This window comes from Bos mutus, chromosome 11, assembly GCF_027580195.1.
Source record: "Bos mutus isolate GX-2022 chromosome 11, NWIPB_WYAK_1.1, whole genome shotgun sequence".
In the NCBI taxonomy this organism is placed as follows: Eukaryota; Metazoa; Chordata; class Mammalia; order Artiodactyla; family Bovidae; genus Bos; species Bos mutus.
In genome coordinates this window covers 88,612,853-88,636,468 of record NC_091627.1, presented here as the reverse complement: position 1 = coordinate 88,636,468, position 23,616 = coordinate 88,612,853, and positions in this window count along the sequence as shown.

Sequence of the window (23,616 nt, the reverse complement as noted above, 5' to 3'; positions counted from 1 at the left end):
ATGGCGAAGGGGATTGCATAGATTGTATAACTCAATGAAGCTATGAGCCATCCGTGCAGGGCCACCAAAGGTGGATGGGTCATAGTGGAGAGTTCTGACAAAACATGGTCCACATTTTGGAAGAGGGAATGGCAAACCATTCCACTATTCTTGCCTTGAGAACCCATGAACAGCATGAAAAGGGAAAAAGATATGACAGCAAAAGATGAGCCACCCATATGGGAAGGTGTCCAATGTACTGCAGCGGAAGAGCAGAGAAATAGCTCCAGAAAGAATGAAGAGGCTGGGCTAAACTGGAAATAAAGCTCAGCTGTGGGTGTGTCTAGTGGTGAAAGTTAAGTTTGACGCTGTGAAAAACAATACTGCATACGAATCTGGAAGGTCAGGTTCATGAATCAAGGTAAATTGGACGTGGTCAAGCAAATGGTGGCAAGAATGAACATCAACATCTTAGGGATAAGGGAACTAAAATGGACTGGAATGGGTTAATTTAATTCAGATGACCATTATATTAACTACTATAGGCAAAAAAAAATCCCTTAGAAGAAATGGAGTAACCCTCATAGTCAACAAAAGAGTCCAAAATTCAGTACTTGGGTGCAATCGCAAAAACAACAGAAAGATCTCCGTTCATTTCCAAAGTAAACCATTCAATATCACAGTAATTCAAATCTATGCCCCAAACACTGATGCTAAGAAGATAAAGTTAACAGTTCTATGAAGACTTATAAGACCTTCTAAAATTAATATAAAAAAAAAAAGCCCTTTTCATCATAGGGGTTGGACTGAAAAAGTTGGGAGTCAAGAATTACTGGAGTAATAGGCAAGTTTGGCCTTGTGGTACAAAATGAAGAAGGGCCAAGGCTAACAGAGTTTAGTCAAGAGAACACGCTGGTCAGAGCAAATACCCTCTTCCAAAAGAAGACTCTACACATGGACATCACCAAATGGTCAATACTGAAATCAGATTGATTATATTCTTTGCAGCTGAAGATGGAGAAGCTCTATACAGTCAGTGAAAACAATCCCTAGAGCTGTCTGTGGCTCAGAGTTTCTTATTGCAAAATTCAAGCTTAAATTGAAGAAAGTGGGGAAAACCATTAGGCCATTCAGGTATGACCTAAATGAAATCCTTTATGATGACACAGTGGAGGTGACAAACAGAATCAAGGGATTAGACCTTGTAGACAGAATGCATGAATAACTACGGACAGAGATTTGTAACACTGTATAGGAGGTGGGGACCAAAACCATTCCAAAGAAAGGAAAATGCAAAAAAAATAAAAAGGCGGTTTTCTAAGGAGGCTTTACAAAGATCTGAGAAAAGAAGTGAAGCAAAAGGCAAAGGAAAAGGGGAAAGATACACTCTTGCCTGGAAAATCCCACGGGCAGAGGAGCCTGGTAGGCTGCGGTCCACAGGGTCGCTAAGAGCCTGTCTCGACTGAGCGACTTCACTTTCAATTTTCACTTTCATGCATTGGAGAAGGAAATGGCAACCCACTCCAGTGTTCTTGCCTGGAGAATCCCAGGGACGAGGGAGCCTGCTGGGCTGCCGTCTATGGGGTCGCACAGAGTCGGACATGACTGATGCAACTTAGCAGTAGCAGCAGCACACCCAACTGAATGCAGTGTTATAGAGAACAGAAAGGAGAGATGAAAAATCCTTCTTAAATGAACAATGCAAATAAATTAAGGAAAACGATAGAATGGGAAAGACTAGAAATCTTTACAAGAAAATTGGAGCTATCAAGGAAATATTTCATGTAAAAATGAGCACAATAAAAGACAGAAATGGTAAGGACCTAACAGAAGCACAAGATATTAAGAAGAGGTGGCAAGAATACAAAGAAGAACTGTACAAAAAGGTCTTAATGACCCAGATAACTATGATGGTGTGGTCATTCAACTAGAGCCAGACATCTTGGAGTGTGAAGTCAAGTGGGCCTTAGGAAGCATTAATATGACCAAAGCTAGTGGAGGTGATGGAATTCTAGCTGAGTTATTTCAAATCCTAAAAGATAATGCTGTTAAAGTGATGCACTCAATATGCCAGCAAATTTGGAAAACTCAGCAGTGGCCACAGGACTGGAAAAGGTCAGTTTTCATTTCAATCCTAAAGAAGAGCAATGCCAAAGAATGTTCAAATTACCTCTTGAAAGCAAGAGAAGGGAGTGGTCAGAGGATGAGATTGGTAGATGGCATCACTGACTCAGTGGACATGAATTTGATCAAATCTTAGGAAATCATGGTGATCAGAGGAGCCTAGAGTGCTGCAGTCCAGGGGGTCACAAAGAGTGGAACACATCTTAGCAACTAAAAAAAAAACAACAAGAATATTGTATGGCAGTCAGGATAGAATGAATATTTAAATGTCTCCATTTCCATTTCCTAACTTGGAGGCAAAAAAAAGAAAAAATTAAAAAAACAATGAACACTATCTCAAATTCCAGGTTCCCTTGCATCTAGGAAGGGCAAGGAAATGCTATCTAGTTCTTGTCTCTGAGAGGTACATTGAAGTAAAGCTTATTCTTTTCTTATCAAAGACTCTTTTGTCATTCCCCTTTGCATTCTTCCTTAAATGTGATATTTGGGTCAGAATGATACTAAATAAGTCAAATGTATAAATCAAAATTTATAGAATGGTGGAAGGAAAAAAGGAGCAGTGATGGGATAAAATCTTGGCCCTTGAGGTCACTGTTGAGTAGCCAAGGCCAGTAACCATTTATTAATGCATTTTATTTTTAACAAATGCAAACAACTCCTAATGTTCAAAGCGATTATGTTTTTGTTCTTTTGATCTGACAGCATTCCTAGCTGAAATACAGTAGAATTGGTTTTATCTAGCTCCATTTTAAATAACCCTGCCCCACTTACACCACAAGTAATCTTACCTCCTGTTACTACAGTTGGCTGCTGTTCACCAGCACCCCTACACCCACCCAAGCATACTTGCTCAATGCGAGAATGTTTTCTTAATTTACGATAGATGTAGATAAATACATAAAACATAACTGAGATGTGAGAATGTTTACAAGGAATGAGAATATGACATGAATACTTAGAAATAGCAACTTTCTATTTTTAAAGACAATAAATATTCACTATGATCTGTTTCAATTCAGCTCCATTTATTTTACACGGAATGAACAGTCATACACTATACAAAAAAGATCTTCACGACCCAGATAATCATGATGGTGTGATCACTCACCTAGAGCCAGACATCCTAGAATGTGAAGTCAAGTGGGCCTTAGAAAGCATCACTACGAACAAAGATAGTGGAGGTGATGGAATTCCAGCTGAGCTATTTCAAATCCTAAAAGATGATGCTGTGAAAGTGCTCCACTCAATATGTCAGTAAATTTGGAAAACTCAGCAGTGGCCACAGGACTGGAAAAGGTCAGTTTTCATGCTAATCCCAAAGAACCAGTGAAGTTGCTCAGTCCTGTCCAACTCTATGCAGTCCCATGGACTGTAGCCTACCAGGGTCCTCCATCCATGGAATTTTCCAGGCAAAAATACTGGAGAGGGTTGCCATTTACTTCTCCAGGGGATCTTCCTAACTCAGGGGTCGAACCCAGGTCTTCCACATTTCATGCAGATTCTTTACCTTCTGAGCTATCAGGGAAGCCCAAAGAAAGGCAATGCCAAAGAATGCTCAAACTACTGCACAATTCACTCATTTCACACGCTAGTAAAGTAATGCTCAAAATTCTCCAAGTGAGGCTTCAGCAATACATGAACCGTGAATTTCCAAATGTTCAAGCTGGCTTTAGAAAAGACAGAGGAACCAGAGATCAAATTGCCAACATCTGCTGGATCATCGAAAAAGCAATGGAGTTCCAGAAAAACATCTATTTCTGCTTTATTGACTATGCCAAAGTCTTTGTGTGGATCACAATAAACTGTGGAAAATTCTGAAAAAGATGGAAATACCAGACCACCTGACCTGCCTCTTGAGAAACCTATATGCAGGTCAGGAAGCAACAGTTAGAACTGGACATGGAACAACAGACTTGTTCCAAATAGGAAAAGGAGTACGTCAAGGCTGTATGTTGTCACCCTGTTTATTTAACTTATATGCAGAGTACATCATGAGAAACGCTGGGCTGAATGAAGCACAAGCTGGAATCAAGATTGCCAGGAGAAATATCAATAGCCTCAGATATGCAGATGACACAAGCCATATGGCAGACAGTGAAGAAGAACTAAAGAGTCTCTTGTTGAAAGTGAAAGAGGAGAGTGAAAAAGTTGGCTTAAAGCTTACCATGCAGAAAACTAAGATCATGGTATGTGGTCCCATCACTTTATGGAGAATAGATGGGGAAACAGTGGAAACACTGTCTGACTTTATTTTGGGGGAAGGCCCATCTAGTCAAGGCTATGGCTTTTACAGCGGTCATGTATGGATGTGAGAGTTGGACTATAAAGAAAGCTGAGCACTGAATGATTGATGCTTTTGAACTGTGGTGTTGGAGAAGACTCTTGAGAGTCCCTTGGACTGCCAGGAGATCCAACCAGTCCATCCTAAAGGAGATCAGTGTTTGGTATTCATTGGAAGGATTGATGCTAAAGCTGAAATTCCAATATTTTGGCCACATCATGCAAAGAGTTGACTCATTGGAAAAGACCCTGATCCTGGGAGGGATTGGTGGCAGGAGGAGAAGAGGACGACAGAGGATGAGATGGCTAGATGGCATCACTGACTCGATGGACATGAGTTTGAGTGAACTCTCGGAGTTGGTGATGGACAGGGAGGCCTGGTGTACTGTGATTCATGGGGTCGCAAAGAGGAGGACATGACTAGGCAACTGAACTGAACTGAACTGAACTGAAGATCACTGCAGATGGGCTGTAGCCATGAAATAAAAGATGCTTACTCCTTGGAAGGAAAGTTATGATCAACCTAGACAGCATATTAAAAAGCAGAGACATTGCCAACAAAGGTCTGTCTAGTCAAGGCTATGGTTTTTCCAGTGGTCATGTATGGATGTGAGAGTTGGACTGTAAAGAAAGCTGAGTGCCAAAGAATTGATGCTTTTGAACTATGGTGTTGGGGAAGACTCTTGAGAGAGAGTCCCTTGGACTGCAAGGAGATCCAACCAGTCCATCCTAAAGGAGATCAGTCCTGAGTGTTCATTGGAAGGACTGATGTTGAAGCTGAAACTCCAATACTTTGGCCATCTGATGTGAAAAGCTGACTCATTTGAAAAGACCCTGATGCTGGGAAAGATTGAAGGTCAGAGAAGAAGGGTACGACAGAGGATGAGATGGTTGGATGGCATCACCAACTCAATGGACATAAGTTTGGGTAAACTCCAGGAGTTGGTGATGGATAGGTAGGCTTGGCACTGCAGTCCATGGGGTTGCAAAGGACACAACTGAGTGACTGAACTAAACTGAACTGAATTCTTATTTTATTATACTTTTTTATGTCTCTGTGTTCTTTGTGTTATTTTTTCCTACTGATTTGTGGTAAGCTTTTCCCCTACGTTCTCTGTGTCTTCATAGACATTATAAAAGGAACCAGAGAAGGATGAATCATGGACTAGTAGCCTTTAATTGTTTGTATGCAAAGCCACTTCAGTTCTGTCTGACTCTTTGCAACCCCATGGACTGTAGCCCGCCATGCTCCTCTGTCCTTGGGATTCTCCAGGCAAGTATACTGAAGTGGGTTGCCATGTCCTCCTCCAGGGGGTCTTCCAGTAGATATTACATCTATGTCATTAGATCCATATATATCCTGCTGCTGCTGCTAAGTCATGTCAGTCGTGTCCAACTCTGTGCGACCCCATAGACAGCAGCCCACCAGGCTCCTTTGTCCCTGGGATTCTCCAGGTAAGAACATGGAGTGAGTTGCCATTTCCTTCTCCAATGCATGAAAGTGAAAGTGAAGTCGCTCAGTTGTGTCCGACTCTTAGTGACCTCATGGACTGTAGCCTACCAGGCTCCTCCGTCCATGGGATTTCCCAGGCAAGAGTACTGGAGTGAAGTGCCATTGCTATATCCTAACCTATGGCTTATGTAATATATAGTAAATAAATAAATTCTGGTTACTGTGAATGAAAAGTTAAAGATGTGCTTACTCAGTTTTACTGTTTGCATATTTCATAACAACTGGATTTCTCTTCCTGTTAGTTTAAAACAACTAATTCAATCAATTTCAACAAAACAATACTGTTGTGTTTTGTTAATGATTAAATGATTACTCACTCAATGTGCTTTCTGATACTCTCTTAAGATACTGCAAATTCCTCAGACTTAACTTATTTGGATTTTTCCATTGGAATTGTAAAGATAAAAACCATCTTTAAGCACCAAGCTAAAGAGTTATTTTCGTGATTCATAAATTAATAGAAGTTTGTAAAAAATTCTGTCGCTTATTTAGCTAAAATCATTTTAAAAATTATCCTAAACTTGCATAAACATATGCCAGTCTTAAGGAGCCATCTTTAGTTGCATTCCAAATTTATCTCTAGTCACAAAGAAGTTGGAAGTGAAGATATAACTTTATTTTAAATAGGTCTTTTTAATTGTTAAATATCTACAAGCGGGCCAAGTGATTTCAGGCTACTTGCCTAAGAAACAGAAAACAGTATGAAGAAAATATTATATGCATTTTAGATGAAGATGAGTATTAAGAGCAGACTATGTTGATACATTTTTTTCTTCTTTTAAAGGCCTTGAAAATAGCATTAGTTATAAATGGTAATTATCACTCTGTGTGGCTGAACACCAAAATAATCTGCTTCCAAACCTTGCAAAAATTTCAGTTCTAAAAATAACATTTATTTGGGATTGTGTATTAGCAGGTATTTTATATGGCTCAAGAAAGTTGAGTGCTGTGTTATGACAGATTATAAATGTATTTTAGAAATTATGTTAGTCTCTCTGCTGGAAAAAGCAAAAGTTCAATTGATATTCAGTCAGATTCTCACCATTGATAATCTAAGTGTAGGTAATTTGAGAGTGGTTTTACCTCAGAAACTCATTCTTTAATGTCCTTTTCCTGCATCAAATTGTGTTTTAATTGGTAAAGTGCTTTGGATCAATCATTTTATAATACCAAATTGTAAACATAATGATTTTCTTGGATGTGAGAGAGATGCTGGGAAGTGAAATTTGTCTGAAGGGTGATGGACAGATCAGAATAGCATCATTGACAAGTATTCACTAAGTGCCCAGGACACACAAAGCCTGTGCCAGAGAGAAGTACAGAGGCTCCTTTCTGGGATGAAGCCTGAAAGGCCCGGGTGACATAGGCAAACTAGCACTCATGTCTGGTTATGTCCTCACACTTTCCCTTTCATTTCTTCCTCTTGTGCAGTTTCCTGCACTGTTTTTATTTTTTCATGTGACTCTCCTTCCCCTATTCTGTTTTCAGCTTCATTGTCCTTTTGCAAGATTTAAACATAATTTAAAGTGCATATGATGTCTAAGCATCTGAAGTTTATGTAGTAACAAGGATTATTCTACCTTCTAATGTTTCATATCTTCAATATTCCACTCCTGAAAACTCCCTACAAAATTTAGGATTTGGAAATCGTCCAATTTTTCTAAGAGAGGAAGTCACTAATACTAATACAAACTCACTAGTATTTTTTCCTTTCCTTCACTTACTGTTCACAGAGCACAGTAAACATGTTGCTGAAATATCTTGCCAGTACAAGTGAAGTTCTGTCTCCATTCCAGACAACCTACCTATTTTTGGCTGACATCAAGTTCTGCCCTTGAACAAATAGACTCTCCGTTGTCTTTTCACAGTAGATTAAGAAGGTCTTTATTTTCTGTTGAGCCTCCTTTCCATTTCTTTCTGCTCGATTCTCTCTAAGACTTTTCTATTTTAATTAGACTAGTCAATTACACAAGAGAGTATCTCACATATTTAAAGCCAGTGGAGTTTTCCACACATTTTTTTACATGTGGCCTTTTAACTCAGTTAAGAACTTTTCAAAATCCTGTCTTCTTAAAAACACAGATAAGGTGCTTATTAACACTTGAAAATCTCCATTCCTTCCCATTATGTCTCAGGCAAGTTATTTCTGAGAATCATAGTTATCTTCACTCCCTTCCACAGTTTCCTTTTCCATTTCCCTATTTACAATCTCTATTTTCTCTTTTGTTTAGAAGGCAGAATCCCTGAATGATTCAATATGCATTCCAAATAGTAAATGGAAATTGTGCTTGTGCAAGAATTCATTAGGTTTAGTTCTTAGACCATAAGTCTGAAATCAGAAGAATTTAAAATATAGTTCAGGCTTATTGTAAAGCAGTCAATGGCAGAAGAATTGTGACAATACAAGTAATAAGTTAAGGCAAGCTCTCAAGACTACTGTGCAGTCAGCTTTTCATAAACCTAACTAATGGCCAGCTTACTATTGCCTGAAATCAAATATTAACAGAGAATGTGGTATGAAAAACCTCCAATTTACACAGGGCATTCCCTGACATGGCTGGGTTGCCTCTGTCATTCAAAACTATGCTGTACAATCCTTTCAAATGTCAGCGTGGTGTGACATTGAGGACAGTCAGGAAAAGATCAATATTGACTCCAGTTTCCTTACAGGAATTTGCTTTGTGTCTTCATAATGTGGTATTCATCAGTGGAGTGATTCATTAAAATTGTCCCAGAGACAATGTCTAACTTGGGGTCCTTCCCTTTGTCATACATGACTACATACATTAGAAAAGGACATTTCCATGTTCTCCTGACATTAATATTGACTTTGACTGAAGATAAGTCCTTTCCAAAAATAACAATGGTGAACAATTGAAACTATTAGCAATGGGAATTCTCATTACTTGGTCTCACTGCTCAGTGTTCTTTGAGATGTTATCCAGAATGGAGGTTTTGCTTAAAAAAGAGAGATTGAGGTCAAAATAAAAAATACAAGCAATTTATTTCTCCAAGACCAGAAAACAAAAATGCTCCTACGGACTCTTTAAGAAATTTGTCAGCTACTTTGGCTTAACTTTGCTGTTGCTTAGTAGCTCAGTCCTGTCTGACTCTTTGTTACCCCATGGACTGCAGCATGCCAGGCTTCCCTGTCCTTCACTGTCTCCCAGAATTTGCTCAAATTTATGTCCATTGAGTTGGTTATGCCATACAACTATCTCATCCTCTGTTACCCCCTTATTCTCACGCCCTCAATCTTTCCCAGTAGCAGGGTCTTTTCAAATGAGTCAGCTCTTCACCTCAGGTGGCCAAAGTATTGAAGCTTCAGCTTCAGCATCAGTCCTTCCAATGAATAGTCAGGGTTGATTTCCTTTAGGATTGACTGGTTTGATATCCTTGATGCCCAGGGGACTTTCAAAAGTCTTCTCCAGCACCACAATTTGTAAGCATCAGTTCTTTGGTGCTCAGCCTTCTTAATGGTCCAACTCTCACATCCGTACAGGACTACTGAGAAAATCATAGCTTTGACTATACAGACCTTTGTTGGCAAAGTGATGTCTCTGCTTTTTAATATGTGTCTAGGTTTGTCATAACTTTCTTTCAAAGAGCAAGCATCTTTGAATTTCATGGCTACAGTCACCATCTTCAGTGATTTTGGAGCCCAAGAAGTCTGTCACTGTTTCCATTCCCTTCCCATCTCTATGTGCCATGAAATGATGGGAACAGATACAGTGATCTTAGCTTTTTGAATGTTGAGTTTTAAGCCAGCTTTTTCATGGTCCTCTTTTACCTTCATCAAGAGGCTCTTTAGTTACTCTTTGCTTTCTACCATAGGGTGGTGTCAATGCATATCTGAGATTGTTGATATTTCTCCCAGCAATCTTGATTCCAGCTTGTGTTTCATCCAGCCTGGCATTTTGCGTGATATGCTCTGCATATAAGTTAAATAAGCAAGGTAACAAAATATACAGGCTTGATGTACTCCTTTTGCAATTTTGAACCAGTCCATTGTTCATGTCTGGTTCTAACTGTTGCTTCTTGACCTGCATACAGGTTTTTCAGGAGGCAGGTAAGGTGGTCTGATAGTCCCATCTCTTTAAGAATTTTACACAGGTTGTTGCACTCCACACAGTCAAATGCTTTAGTGTAGTCAGTAAAACAAAAGTAGATGTCTTTCTAGAATCCCTTCCTTTTTCTATGATCCACTTATACTAATATTTCTTCACTTGCTCCTTAAATAGAAGGATCTTTCCCTATTTTCTCTTACATTTACACACAGCACTTCAACAGTACATAAACATGGTATTAAATTTTGTGTTAAACTACTGCCAATAAATTCATTTACATACAACTAACCATACAACTAACCGTACAACTCCAGTACTTTGGCCACCTCATGCGAAGAGTTGACTCATTGGAAAAGACTGTGATGCTGGGAGGGATTGGGGGCAGGAGGAGAAGGGGACTACAGAGGATGAGATGGCTGGACAGCATCAATGACTCGATGGATGTGAGTCTGAGTGAACTCCGGGAGTTGGTGATGGACAGGGAGGCCTGGTGTGCTGTGATTCATGGGGTCACAGAGAGTCGGACACGACTGAGCGACTGAACTGAACTGAACTGAACCTTTGTAAGAAGAATGCAAATGTACAAAGTTAAGAACAGTATACTCTCCCTCAAAGTAGTCAATCAATGATGAAATTGGTAAAGGGTAAAAGAAATATTAGGAATATTAGAAATTATATCTTTTTTTCCTAGGTATGCCCCTACATTTTTTTCAGTTGAAATTTTGGCAGACTCAGCTTTCTATTCCTATACTAAAATATTCTGTGATTAAATAGAGATTTGGGAAACTAGAAGAGATAATGAAAAAAAAAAAAAAAGCTGAGAACCTTTCCAGGAGGAAGGAAGGTTGTAAAAACCAAGTCATCTCATGCATTATGGGAACACTAATGATATTTTCACACAAATCAGTTATAAGAAAACAATCAAGAAACAAATAAAAAGGCTGAAATATCACAACAGATATCAAAAGAATTCTTTACTGCTAATGTTTTGTTTCTCTAATAACTTACAAAGTACACATTAAATTGTGTACTAATTGTGTAGTCAGTATAGTTTCTAAATGTTATTTATCCCTGAAGATATGTACACACTAAAACGACTTGGTTCACTATCATTACTGTGTTGACATATGACTATAAATATTTTTAATTGTTTATGAAGTTTTATTGTGGAATATAGTTGATAATTTTTATTTTTATCAATTGATTGGTGGACTTGTTGTTTTTTAGTTGCTAAGTTGTGTTCAACACTTTGTGACTCCATGGACCATAGTCCTCCAGGCTCCTCTCTCCATGGAATTTCCCAGGCAAGAATACTGGAGTGGGTTGCATTTCCTTCTCCATGGGATCTTCCTGACCCAATGATCCAACCTGTGTCTCTTGTTTTGGCAACCATATTCTTTACCAGTGAGCCATAAGGGAAGCCCAGATTGGTTGACTATTATTGGTTAAATAAGGTTGACTATGCCTGACCAGAGAAAAGCTACTGTTTTTTATAATGAACCTCATTATGAGCAATTATACACATTTTATCACATTTACCATCAGAAAATATTTGCATTAAAATTACCTAATATTTCTTTTACTATATTTTTATAGTAATGACACTCCCTGATCTGGCCAATGAGCCTGCCAATATGGGGAGAGACCTGCCTGGCATGAAGATCTTGACTTTAGTATCTCAAAAGGCAACAAAGGCAGCTGGATACACTCTAATTCAAAGACAGACAGTTCACAAATGTAGCTGACCTCCCCCAGTCAGTCTAGTGCTTACCAGACCAACAGATCAGCAGTAAGCCTTTTCTCTGGTGGTATGGAACAGAGTCTGCAATATTTGTCATTAGAAACCTCACTTTTCTCCTCCCTCAACTTCCCCCTCCAATGCTGGGCTCTGTGTTAAATATACTTGGCTATAAAACTTTGCCACTCAACTTTCAATCTTTGTCTTTACTTTTCCTTGAAGGGTAGAGCAATATCTGCCAATAAAAAAAAAGACAGAAAATCTCTGAAAAGGGCACTGAACCTCAAGGCCATGGTAAAGGCTAAAGAGATGATTGTGAGATATTTGTGCCTGCTAAAAGACAAATGCAAAATGCCATTACCACTCTTGAACAATTCCCACTTTCTAACTCATCACAGTATCTTTCCATAGAGTATTAAATTATTAAAAAGAAATTTAATTGTGCTGAGAATTTATGAAGAACACCAAGATTACCCATGTATATTCTTCTACTTTCCAGTGCAACCAATTTTAACCCCTGTGATGAATATTCTTTGTAAGCAGTTCCCTTGTCAAAGTTAACTTAATTTTTCTTGTCTTCTCCATAGGAGGCAAATGAAAGAGGATGAGAGGGATTTGGGCCAACAGTGACTAGCAGTTGAGCATAAAAGGGGCTAGGTGCTGTCCTGAGCACTTTGTATGGTTATTTTGTCTAATCATAAAAATGCTGACTTAATAAAATTAAGTTTGGGTTTTCATACAGGTCATTTTATAAAGCCCATAATGCAAATACAATTTTTCTCTGATAATCTGTTTTCTCAAATATTTTATTTAAATAAGACCATTATGCAAATATAATTCATGTAATGTCATATTTTATACTGGCAATGAGAATGATGATGGTGATGGCATTCACAAAGTTTTTTCATAAATTTGTTTATTGCTTATTTTTCAAACATATATTATATACATAACCCAGGCTCAATGCGCAGAGCTTTGAACAAGACAAACATGGTCGGTTATCCTAAAGCCTAAAGCTTTTCTGGCCACAAGGAGAATACAGATATGGTTATAATTTTGTGTGCTAAGAGAGGAACATTTATGATGTGGAAATATAGCAAGATTGGGGAACTAATCCAACATAAGTGTCAGAGAAAGTTCTCATCATGAAGAGACATTTAAATAGAAAATTAAAATGTAAAAGTGACAGGATGAAGCTCTGTTTTGTGAGAACAAAAGGGCAATAGTAGAGATAAGAATTAGAAACAAAGACAGGAACCAGAATATGTAAGTTTCTCAAACTATTACTTAAAGGCTAAGATTTATCCTATGGGAATGAATAAATTTAAAAAACCCTTAATATGGTTAAAATATAATTATTCATCATTAATTAATCAGCAAATTTTCCAGTGTTGACCTAGGTACTGGGAGGAGAAATATTGATTTAACCCACATTCCAAAGCTCAGTAATGACCATAATCTCTGGCCATGACCACTCTCCTGATTAGATCTTCCTCTAATCACAGTTTCAGAGTGTAGAGATTCAGGAAATTGAATCACAACTTTTCATTTTAGATTTCATATTTTTAATGCTTCTTTCAAGAGTTATGCTTTCTCCAGTTTGGATACCTCAAGTTTTTGCAAGTACAAATCTTATAGCAGGCGGTTTCTCTTTCTACACCAGTTATCAGTCCTTCATTTGACCACATTCTTGTTCAGAGGTCAGATAACTTTGCTTGTAAAGGGTCAGAGAGTATATGTTTTAAGCATTGTTATCTATGTGACCTCAACTCTGACACCAGCAGAAGCAGCCATAGACAATGGGCAAATAAATAGATGCAGCTATGTGCCAATAAAACTTTATTTGCAAAAACAGGCTGCTGAATTTGGGCAGAAGTTTGGAAAACTCTACTGTTGACTAATTTGTCTTTCCCCAGACTATGTAGATTTTCTCAATATGTTTCTGCTCAGAACACCTTTCCAGACAATACACCCTATCATATTACAGATTTCATTGTTATTCAATTTATCGCTTCAGGAGTCATCTTGCCAGTGTTGTAGATGGTGGATTAATATTTGAGAACAGGGTAGTTATTACTGAGATGACTATAATTTTGCACTATTATGCATGACAAAGACCCAAATTTCTATCCAATCAAGATTCTGTGACAAACTCCATATTCCCTTGTGGCTCAAACAGTAAAGAATCTGCTTGTAATTCAGGAGGCCTGGATTCAATCCCTGGGTCCAGAAGATCCCCTGGAGAAGGGAATGGCAACCCATTCCATTATTCTTGCCTGGAGAATTCCATGGATAGAAGAGCCTGGCAGGCTACAGTCCATATTTCATAGCGTCAGACACAACTGAGTGACTTACACTTTCACTTTCTTTTTTCCTATCTAGTGTCTAATTGTCTTTGATTCTGGCTTCTGCTTTTTATCCCAGAGTCATTCTTTAATGCTGCTTCCCATGGTTTCTCAATTTTCTTCAAATTAGTCATTGTCTATGGCTGGTTGAATAAAGTATCGCAGTTAGCTGTTCTTTTTGAAAAAGATAATATAAATGTTTTACATAAATTCTGACATTTTATCTTACTTTGGCAAATATTTTGCCTTAGAATTTTGAAACTATTACTTATTGTTTATTTTTTATAGCTCTGCCTGTAACATGAAATCTTAGTCTGATTGTATTTGGATTAAGCTCTGGCTTCTAGGAACTGTAGCAAACTTTGCTACACCACAGAAAAGAATTCCAGATCATCTGTACTCTAGAAAATCCCTCTGTCATGCAGTGGATTATAGCCATACCATCTCCAATGAAGCTTGAAAGTCAACCTCCTGGATAAAATGAGAAGGTTGAGGTCCTTCCAAATTTATTTCTTCCTTGAGTTCTCACCTTTATCCTCAAAAGTAGTATAGTCTCCCTCGGTTTGCTTTTCTTATATTCTTTGGGGTCCTCCTTTACCATGTTTTTACAGTTAACCTCCTTTTACTAGTTAATACTATTTTATATCATTTTACTTCTTTCTGTTTTGTAAGTAAAATTATATTGTAATACAACTATTCTCATTCATTTCATGTTGTCCATGGTTGCTTTTACTCCATAAGCACAGAGTTGAATTGAGCAGTTGAGTAGTTGAAAAATAATACTGACCTTATAGCCTGCAGTCTAAATTATGTCCTATCTAACCTCTTGCAGAAAATGTGTGCTTATCCATTATTTATATTAAAATTTCCCTGTTCAGATTACTAGAGACTTCTGTATCTGGCATAGATTTGGTAACAGAAGTCAACCTAAGAGACAGACATTCTGCCAATGGAAATAATCAATGAACATTCTATAACAGGAATAGAAAAAAGTTTTGTTTAAGCCAGACCAAGAACTATAATCCAGGGGACACAGATTCAAGAAGTACTTGAATTGTGTTCCACTGGACTATAAATTGGGGGGGGGTGCGCTTATAACAGGCAAAACCCACAAAATTACCTAAGTGGTTTGTAAAGAATTATAATTGGAGATGGAAAGTAAGGGTGCTTTTTAAGTAAGGATTGGTTGGGGTCTGGAATGGTTGCCTAGTTACAAGGGGAGATCTTGAGACCATAAGATTGCAGCTGACAGCTAGCAGATATTCTTTTGAAAATGACTAGTGATGCCCTTGCTTTAATATAATTCAGAAAATTCAGGTTCTCAAAAACTTGTCCTAAACCACATCCACAATGACCCCTTGGCTCCATTTCGGATACCTGAACCACAGTCATTCTATTTTGACTTTTAAATACATTTTTAATGGCTATAGCAGATGTACAATGTATATTTGATAGGGCATAAGACAATCTATTCTAGTTAGAATAAAATTCACACGAAATCATGTATAAGACAGAATGACTTCCCCATATTTCAATATGCAAAAAATTCTTCCAAATGGTTTGGTCATACATTTGGGTTTGTCAATGGGAAATGGACATTAGTAATCTATAAAATATAGCAACATCATGAATCAAGCTATTTATCTACAATGATACTGCTCAGATAGTGCCACCTAAACAGAGTAAATGACTAATCTTGTTGACAGAACATTTTGTGTGCTTGATAGTATACTATGTGTCTAATGCCATAGTTCGTTTAATTCTTTTGACAGCCTTTGAAATGAGTAGGTACTGTTTTCATTGTTTATAAAAGGAAAGTGAGATACATCATATAACCAAATATAAGTGAAACAACACATACAACCTTGACCAGCTTAAACTGGTGTTACTTTCTTAAAACAGTTTGTTGATTGAGCACCTTTAGTCATTTTTCAGACATAGCACTACACATGTGCAAAATGGAAACCCGTGTCTCTAGGATGACCCTGGAACCAAAAATCGTCAGTCTACAGAACTTAAAGAATAGAAACATTGTCACAAGAGCCCTTTCAGAAGTAGAAGTCCTTCAATGAGGGAAACATGGCTTCAATGAAGGAAACATGGCTTCCAGCAGCAGGAATAGTTTATATAATTCATGACTAGCCAATCAGCTTCCAAGTGTGAAATCCCCTTAACTCCTTAAATTTTGCCTCTAACTCTGAATCTAGGAGACAGAGTTGAAAGCCTTGCCTCCTACCTCCTTGCTAGTGGATCTTGCAATAAAACTCTTTTCTTGAAAGCTGATGCCACATTATTTGCTTCTATACATGTTGGACAGTTAAGCCTTGCTCAGAACATAAGCAAGTATATACCTATACTCATAGTAAGTACGTATAATAGTAGGACTGAACTCATTGTTTTATGACTCAAAGAGTAGTGTTATCTACCACAAGAATTTTGCCTTCCATGTTTCCTTTGATTATTTCTTCCATTTGCATAACCTAATACATCTTGGTAATGAAGACTGTTATGTAAATTTATTTTCCAACATGAGCAGCTCCATATTTTGTATAAAAATAAGATACTTTAAAGGAAATTCATGGATTCTTCAGATCAAAATGTAATAAGTTCCAAAGAAAAATGAATTAACTGTCAATTCAATTATCTAATGGAGCTTCCCAGGTGGTGCTAGTGGTAAAGAACCTGCCTGCCAATGCAGGTAGATGTGAGAGACCTGGTTTCAATCCCTGGGTCAGGAAGATCCCCTGGAAAAGAAAATGACAACCTATTCCAGTATTCTTCCCTGGGGAATCCCATGGACAGAGAATCCTGGCAGGGTGCAGTCCATAAGTCACACAGAGCTGAACACAAGTACTGAATTAAATTTCTTAGAATGCTCAATGTTGAAATTATGAAGAATAAATACTATAGTGTATGGTCCATGTTGTAAGGCAGGTTACAATGTGGTGATGTTACTTCTGGGGTGATTTTCAACACTAACAAGCAGTTCTCTGTTTGACAGATACAAACTTGGTATTCAACAATTTCCCTAAATTCTGACTAACACTTCCCTCATAGCTTAGTTGGTAAAGAATCTGCCTGCAATGCAGGAGACCCCAGTTCAATCCCTGGGTTGGGAAGATACCCTGGAGAAGGGAAAAGCTACCCACTCCAGTATTCTGGCCTGGAGAATTCCATGGACTGTACAGTCCATGCTGCCTCTAAGAGTCGGACAGTACTGAGCGACTTTCACTTTCGCTTTCACCTAGAGTTAGCACAGACCCCACATTTAAGGGCTCTGTCCCACAGGACAGGCCCCATTTCAGACATCAGTCATAATTCCTGGGCCACCCATATTTCTGATCAATAGTTCAGTAGTGGATTGATTGTTCCTAGGACCACCGCCCCCCCAACTCCCAAGATTCAATTAGTTGCTATGGAACTCACAGAACTCAGAAAAGTGCATTTCTTACATTTATAAGTTAGGAGCAACCAGATGGAAGATATGAATAGAACAAAGTACGGGAGGGTAAGTGGGAACTTATGGGTCCTCTCTGGGCACACTGCCCTTTCAGTACCCCACAGTTCATCAATCCAGAACTCATTAAATATCCTCATTCAAGAGTTTTATAGAGCTAAATCTCCAGCCTCTTCCCCCACTACTAGACTATATGGGGACCCCACCCTAAATTACATTATTAGCATGAACTTAGTGTATGTGGTCTAAAGGGGTGCATTTTGAATAACACAATTTCTATCACTAGGGAAATTCCAAGGCCAGAGACAAAGACAAAATATATTTTGTGCTATACCACTACAACTAATGTGTATTACATCTATATTCTGACTTAGAGGTCCTCTGAGCCCTCCTAAATATAATGATCATTTTTATGCTTTAAATACACCAGTAAGCAACCAAGCATCCTGGGCTAAATGTTTGATTGTGATGATAATTTAGCACCTTAAAAAAATCTAAAATTATATTATTAAGTCAATGATAATACATTTAACAGTAAATGTAAATATTAATAATTAAAAAGAGATAACACTTTTAGTTTGTTTCTGACCTCTTCTTCTAGATCTCAATATTTTACTCATTTTGTTAACTATGTTTTAAAAGTAATTTCAGTGATATTTCCTAGTAAATGTAGTCTCACCTCCTATGTTCAGCTTATTGAGTTTGTTCTCCCACCTACATGCCACAGAATATACAACCCATTCACAAAAGGATTAGGTGTCTTCCAGTATTTCTAATTAATAGGTAAGTATAAACCAGGAAATGTGTCCCAAGGAACATATGCTTCAAATAATTATTTGAAAAATATGTTCTTAAAAAAAGTAAATATATATAATATGATATATAGTAAGAAACCATATTATGGGAATAGATGAATAAATTAAGTTTTGCATTTCTAAGGATAAAAAACACAGCCAGATTTTCATTAAAATACATTTAATCACCATTTTGGTACATCATATTTAGTTAGTAAGGGCTGTAATTAACTCAGACATTTTCTATGAAATGAAACTTACAGAATAATATAGATTATTGAATGAAGAAGAAAAGTAGTAAAATATTCAACACAGGGTAGGCTTACATGTTTCTGATAATTATAATAATCTGCTAACTGACTTCATCCCCTACCCTCATAGGAGGGTGCCAATTAAAATAAACCACAAGTTTACTTTTCAGTCTTTAGCATCAGGCAGGTGGTATTTGAGTTTGTGACCATTTTTCTCAATGTGTTCTCCAATTAACCTCAACGGGAATTATTTACAGCAAATTCCTGGGGTTCTCTATGAAAGGAAAATCAGACAGGCTACTAGAGGGGAAGGAGTTTTTTATTTGTGCTCTAAAGCTCTAAATCATCTGATCCGAAAGCTCTAAGGCAAAAGATTAAGAATTTGGAGAAACTTTGCAGTGATTACTGAGGTCAAAGAGGGGAACAATAACTAAGACAAAGGCAAACTGGGTATAATTTAGGGGGATCTGACTGTTCTGCTAAGAGGCTGAGAAAATGTATAAAATTCCACACAAACTAAAAAGGATTTGAGGGCTAAAATTAGAGAAATGGGTAAAACTTCCTGAAGAAGAACATTTGAAATGGACTGTTCTATCAGATACAATGCCTTTGGAGAAGGAAATGGCAACCCACTCCAGTATTCTTGCCTGAAGAATCCCATGGACAGAGGAGCTTGGTGGGCTACAGTCCATGGGGCACAAAGAGTCGGACACGACTGAGCGACTTCACTTTCACTTTCATCAGATATAAGGGCAAATTATGTATCAAAATTAAATATCTGCTGAATTTCTTAATATATTTTATATACTCAGAATCTAGTGCAATTGTGTTTTAGCTATCAGGATTAGCTAATAAGTAATTACTAACATTCCCTTCATGTATCACAGTTTTTTCTTGGCAAAGGGGCTTGCATAACACAATGAAGCTATGAGCCATGCTGAGTAGGGACTCCCAAGACTGATGGGTCTTAGTGAAGAGTCCTGACAAAAATGGCCCACTGGAGGAGGAAACGGCAACTCATTTCAGTATTCTTGCCTAGCGAATTACACAGACAGTAAGAAAAGGCAAAAAATGTGACACTGGAATATGAGTCCCTCAGGTTGGAAGGTGTCTAACATGCTACTGGGGAAATAGAGGAGGGCAATTACTAATTACTAGGCCAAAGCTGAAATGACACTCAGTTGTGGATGTGTCTGGTGGTAGAAGTAAAGCCCAATGTTATAAAGAACAATATTGCATAGGAACTTGGAATATTAGATCCATAAATCAAGGTAAGTTGGATGTGGTCAAACAGGAGATGGCAAGATTGAACATCAGCATCTTAGGAATCAGTGAACTAAAATGGATGGGAATGCTGCTGCTGCTGCTGCTGTTGCTCCAGTCGTGTCCGACTCTGTGCGACCCCATAGACGGCAGCTCACCAGGCTCCCCCATCCCTGGGATTCTCCAGGCAAGAACACTGGAGTGGGTTGCCATTTCCTTCTCCAATGCATGAGAGTGAAAAGTGAAAGTGAAGTTGATCAGTCGTGTCCAACTCTTAGCGACCCCATGGACTGCAGCCCACCAGGCTCCTCCATCCATGGGACTTTCCAGGCAAGAGTACTGGAGTGGGGTGCCATTGCCTTCTCCTGGATGGGAATGGGTGAATTTAATTCATGAGACCACTGTATCTTCACTGTGGGCAAGAATTACTTAGAAATGAAGTAGTTAGTCTTCATATTAAAAAAAAAAAAAAAGAAGAGTCTAATGAAGTACTTGGTTTCACTATCAAAATCAACAGAATGATCTCAATTCATTTCCAAGGCAAATCATTCAACGTCAAAGTAACCAAAGTCTATGCCCCAGCCACTGATGGTGAAGAAGCTGAAGCTGAGTAGTTCTATGAAGACCTACAAGAGCTTCTACAATTAACACCAAAAGGAAAAAAAAAAATGTGCTTTTCATCATAGGGTGTTAAAATGAAAAAGTTGGAACTTAAGAATACCTGAAGTAACAGTTGTTTGGCCTTGGAGTACAAAATGAAGCAGGGCAAAGACTAACAGAGTTTTATCAAGAAAACACACTGATCATAGCAAGCACCCTTTTTCAACAACGCAAGAGAGACATCACCAGATCAACACCAAGGTCAGATTGATTATGTTCTCTGCAGCCAAATATGGAGAAGCTCTACATAGTCAGCAAAAAAAAAAAAAAAAAAAAAAAAAAGGACTTGGAGCTGACTGTGGCTCAGAACATGAGCTCTTTATTTAAGCATTTATTCATGCTTAAATTGAATAAAGTAGGGAAAACCACTAGGTCATTCAGGTATGACCGAATGAAATCCCTTATGATTATAGAGTGGAAGTGATGAATAGATTCAAGGGATTATATCTGGTAGACAGAGTGCCTGAAGAACTATAAACACAGGTTTGTAACATTGTACAGGAGGCAGTGACCAAGCAATCTCAAAGAAAAAGAAATACAAGATGGCAAAGTGGTTGTCTGAGGAGGCTTTACAAATAGGTGAAGAAAGAAGAGAAGCAAGAGGCAAGGGAGAAAGGGAAAGATACGCCCAACTGAATGCAGAGTTCCAGAGAATAGAAAGGAGAGATAAGACTTTTTAAAATGACCAATGCAAAGAAATAGAGAAAAACAATAGAAATAGAAAGACTAGTAATCTCTTCAAGAAAATTGGAGCTACTAAGGGAACACTTCATGCCAGGATGGGCATGATAAAGAAGAGAAATGATAAAGAATTGCTATTAATAGAAGCAGAAGATTAAGACGAGGTGGCAAGAATACACAGAAGATCTATACAAAAATGGTTTTAATGACCTGGATAAATACAATAGTGTGGTCATTTACCTAGAGGCAGACATCCTGGTGTATGAAATCAAATGGGCCTTAGGAAGCATTGCTATGAACAAAGATAATGGATGTGATGGAATTCTAGCTGAGTTTTTAAAATCTTAAAAGATGATGATATTAAAGGGCTTCCTCAATATATCAGCAAATTTGGAAAACTCAGCAGGGACATAGGACTGGAAAAGGTCAGTTTTCATTCCAATCCAAAAGGAAGGGCAAGGTCAAAGAAGAAGATCCAAACTATCCTTCAGTTGTGGTCATTTCACACGCTAGCAAGGAAATGTTCAAAATCCTTGAAGTTAGGCTTTAGCAGTACACAGATGAAAAACTTGCAGATGTACAAGCTGGGTTTCAAGAGACAGAAGAACCAGAGATCAAAGCCTGGATCCAACATTTGTTGGATCCTGGAGAAAGCATGTGAGTTCCAGAAAAACATCTACTTACACTTCATTGACTATGCTAAACCTTTTGACTATGTGGATCAACACAAACTGTCAAAAATTCTTAGGAGTTGGGAGTACCAGATCATCTAACCTGTCTCCTGAGAAATCTGTATATGAGTCAAGAAGCAACAGTTAGAACCTTACATAGAACAACTGACTGGTTCCAAATTGGGAAAGGAATACAACAAGGCTGTGTATTGTCTCCCTCCTTACTGAACTTGGGCTTCCCTTGTGGCTCAGCTGGTAAAGATTCTGCTTGCAATGCAGGAGATCTGGGTTCGATCCCTGGGTTGGGAAGATCCCCTGGAGACGAGACAGGCTTCCCACTCCAGTATTCTGGCCTGGATTCCCTGGACTGTATAGTCCATGGGGTCACAAAGAGTCGGACATGACCGAGTGACTTCTACTTTCATTTATTTAACTTATATGCAAAACATGTCTTGAGAAACACCTGTCTGGATGAATCACAAGCTGGAATAAAGATTGCTGAGAGAAATAACAGCCTCACGTATGTAGATGATACCACTATAATGGCAGAAAGTGAAGAGGAACTGAAGATCCTCTGGATGAGGGTGAAAAGGTAGAGTGAAAAAGCTGGCTTGAAACTCGACATTCAAAAAGCTAAGATCATGGTATCTGTCCCATCACTTCATGGCAAATAGAGTGGGGAAAAATGGAAACAGTGACAGACTTCTTGGGCTCCAAACCACTACAGTGACCATAGCCATGGAATTAGAAGATGCTTGCTTCCTGGCAGGAAAGCTGTGACAAACCTAGACAGTGTACATTAAAATGAAGAGACATCACTTTGCTGACAAAGTCCATATATTTAAAGCCATGGTTTTTTCAAGTAATCTTGTATGAATGTGAGAACTAGTCCATAAAGGAGGTGGAGTACCAAAATATTGATGCTTCTGAATTGTGGGGATGAAGAACATTTTGAGAATCCCTTGGACCAGTCAATCAGGCCAAACTGAATAGGGACTTCCTATTCCTAAAGGAAATCAGCCCTAAATATTCACTGGAAGGATTTTTACTGAAGCTGAAGCTCCAATACTTCGGCCACTTGATACAAAGAGCCCATGCAATGGAAAAGTCCTAGATGTGGGAAAAGATTGAAGGCAAAAAGAGAAGAGGGCAGCAGAGGATTATATGGTTGGATGGCATCATCAACTCAATGGATATGAGTTTGAGCAAATTCCAGGAGATAGTGAAAGACAGGGAAGTCTGGTGTGCTACAGTCAAGTCAGACATTACTTAGCGACTGAACAACATTACTATGACTAACCAAAGAGGCCAACACTGTGAAGTAAAACAACAGAAAATGTCATTTATAGAAATTTTAATTATTCTGTAATACCAATAAGGTAAATTCATATATTCACATCAACTTGAGATAGAGATAACATTTTTGTATTAATTCACACCAAATTTCTAAGTTATTGAAACCCTTAAAATAATCCTGAATATTATCCAATTAATGAAAGTTTATTCACTCAACAGGCTCAGCAGTAAAGTATCTGCCTCCAATGCAGGAGATGCAGAAGATGAGGGTTTGAGCCCTAGGTAGGGAAAATTCCCTGGAGGAGGAATTGGCAACCCACTTCAGTATTCTTGCCTGAAAATTTCCATGGATAGAGAAGCAGGTTGGCTACAATCCATGGGATCACAGAAGTCAGACACCACTGAGCATACAATCATGTTATTCACTCAACAAATAGTATTAAGAATTATTGTGAGTCACACATTTATTGGACACTGGAGAGGCAAAAACCTTGCTT